We start from the raw sequence: 2786 nt of genomic DNA on the forward strand, positions 1-2786 counted from the left end.
TGCTGTCCCACTCAACTCGAATGCCTAGCTTACAAGTAGTTGTGACTATATAATGGAAATACTGATTCGCCTATCTTGTAGCTTTGTAATAAACTTTTGTTTTCAGCCTCCAAGGAAATAAAGCTTTAGATTGAGTATTAATATCTAAAAATATGGTCAAATACTTTTTTCATTTAAATTTGCAGAATCTGGGATCCGGAGGTCAAACTTGTATCCCTAACAGAGTGTGTTGCATTCCAGTGCCAATGGTAAGATTAATATAAAATCTTAAACATTTTCTTGCGATATATTTGGTTCTTATAAAGCTTCAACACTGAATACACTGCATAGAACAGTATCTTTGCAATTGGTTTTGCGCCAACTTATTTAGACTATAACTCATGCCTTCTTTAACTTACCTACTTTGTTTTCATCTTGTGACTTTTAAAAATCTTTAAGAGGCTCTGTAATATAACCAAAGCCTCTGACACTAAAGTTAAGTTGCGTAGTTTGGCTCAGACACTGTAAAATAGCACAGGTTGTTACAGTGTCTCACATAGCGTTAGTTAGTGTCTCTCACAGAGAGTAGTGTTTGCAAACGTATTGGAGAGTGTTTAAGCATAAGACTGGAGGTATGTGAACTCTAATTTAAAGAGGGAGCTGTGGTAGTGAGTGAGAGTAAGGAAGGAGGTTTTAAAAGCACTGAGGTATATTGTTGCTACTCTGGGGTTGATAAGCTTGTGCACAGAAGGGAAACGAGAGACTTGAGCACCTTGTGTGAGTGAATAGAGAAATGCACCGGCAAAGCTTTTTACTCTTTAAAATAAACAAGGGAGATATTTTGAAGTGAGGATATCCTTACAGCGGACTCTAAACTCGACAAGGAAAGAAATGAAAATCAATATGGAGTGTTGTTTTCCTGTTTCTAGGTGAGAAGATGAGCTGCTGCATTTTGGACAAGCTGAAGTTTGGACTCTGGGACATAAAGAACCCATTAAGAAGGAAATTACAATAGTTAAGAGGAGATGAAGGTATGATTTAGGGCTTTGCAGAATCAGTGATTCAAGGGAGATGGATGTAGCAGGCACATGAGAATTCAGAGCCGAGCTAAACTACTACAGTGTTGGTAGAGTTGAATCTGAGATATGTTCTTAGAGAGATGACTAAGTAAGGGCAAAAAAAGAGGTGTTGGAAGAGTAAGATAAATAGATTTTTATGTTAACTTGTTGTTTTGGTCACTAAATTATATGTACGGCTGAACTTGAGACAATAAATGGCCCTTCTTGAGGGAAAGGGTCAGGATGGACACATAATACGTAGATGAAAGGTGCCATGGCTTATCTACTTCTAGGTGTTGGCAAAAGCAATGTTTTTTTCTCTAATCACTATACTCTCAATGCGGGTTTTCTGTTTTTTCTCTGCTAGCATAGTGTTTGCTAATTCTTACATGTTGCATTCTAATTTGGCCCGAGAAAATAGTGAAAAATGTATGAGTGTTAACATCTATGCAAGATGCTCCAGGTAGCAGTTTGGAGAGCTTGATTTTATATTCTCTGAAGCGCGTGACTGTTTATTTATGGTAATGGAATGCTACATGTTTTATTTTGAGAGGGTGGGAGAGAGAGAGGTGCTGTGGTGACTGCAGGTGGTTGCTGTGGCCAATTTAATTTGTGGCTTGCAGCTGAAATGTTCAGGATTTTTAACATGAGCACAAAAACTGAAGACATCTGTGCAAGTTAAGGCAAGATTTATTTCTCTTGCACACAGTAACTCAAGTGCTGTGTAGATAATTATTTTTATTTCATGTAGCAATGAATTTATGTAATTCTGAAATATTTTGAAATTTAAAAATGTGAATGAACAAGGTATTTATATACCAGATCCAGCATATTTCAATCTCTTCTACTTTCATGTTTGGTTAAGATTAGCAAAGTTCTCAAATTACTTATTTATTCTTTAGGAAGGGATTTTTATTGTTATCCTCGTTGTGTCTACCTTGTGTGTTGTGCAGTGAGGGGGGGAAGCTGTTACCAATTTTATTTTTTTTTTTTTAAATACAGAGGAAACTGTTCAGGATATTTCAAGGTCCACACACAATCTTACTCTTCAGCTGGGAACTTTTTTGGTCAGATGTCAAACCCAAAGTTCTAAAGATTTGTAAACAGGCTTTTTATTAGACTCTCATTTGTTTTCTTCTTGTTTTGGGTCAGTTTTCTCCACCTAAAAAAGGATGACTGCTTTTGTGTCTGCTATGCTTATGTCTACACCTCCCACCCTGCTTTTCCTCTCAAACAATCCCTTGCCCTTTCATACCCCATGTTGCTCTATATGGCTTTCAGTTTAGAAGAGCATTTCTTTTTGCTTCCATTTGGTCGTAGCGTCAATATACTGGGCTGAGAATTGATTCTGAGGGCCTGAGCCACAAGCGCTTGTAGCCAGTGCCAAGTATGTGTATTGTTATGGGGCTGTAGATTGTTTTCTTATATAAATGTTATAAAAGGAACAAGAAGTTCTAATCTTGCACCCCAGAGGAAAGTTATTTTTCATTTGCTTCAGACTGCCAACAGTTGCACTCATCGGTGCAGCTGTTTGTCTTTTGACTCGGCTGCTTATGGCCTGGAATTGTCCCATATTTTTCCTCCCACTGTCTTAGTTTTATGAAGTACTGAAGGCATAAGAGCCCTCTCTGACCTTTTGTCACAAACTGGTTTTGGACAGTTCCGTAAAGAACTGGTGATAAGGTACTCATTTCCCCCAGCTCATTCTTGCAAGCTTTTATGACTTGTTTGCTGTTTTTTGGGGGGGGG

At 37.9% G+C, this 2786-nt stretch overlaps 1 protein-coding gene across 1 annotated transcript in view; it reads left to right on the plus strand.

Moving 5' to 3' along the window:
• The first annotated feature begins 184 nt into the window (after positions 1-184).
• The window catches only part of SESTD1 (SEC14 and spectrin domain containing 1), a 59187-nt gene continuing 56585 nt past the window's right edge, over positions 185-2786 (plus strand). Inside the window, exons 1-2 of the mRNA XM_009646026.2 lie at positions 185-248; positions 909-1010. The gene's annotated coding sequence lies outside the window, so the exon portion shown is untranslated. The remainder of the gene's footprint in view (positions 249-908; positions 1011-2786) is intronic.

The sequence above is a fragment of the Egretta garzetta genome, unplaced genomic scaffold, assembly GCF_000687185.1.
Source record: "Egretta garzetta isolate BGI_Z169 unplaced genomic scaffold, ASM68718v1 scaffold539, whole genome shotgun sequence".
NCBI lineage: Eukaryota > Metazoa > Chordata > Aves > Pelecaniformes > Ardeidae > Egretta > Egretta garzetta.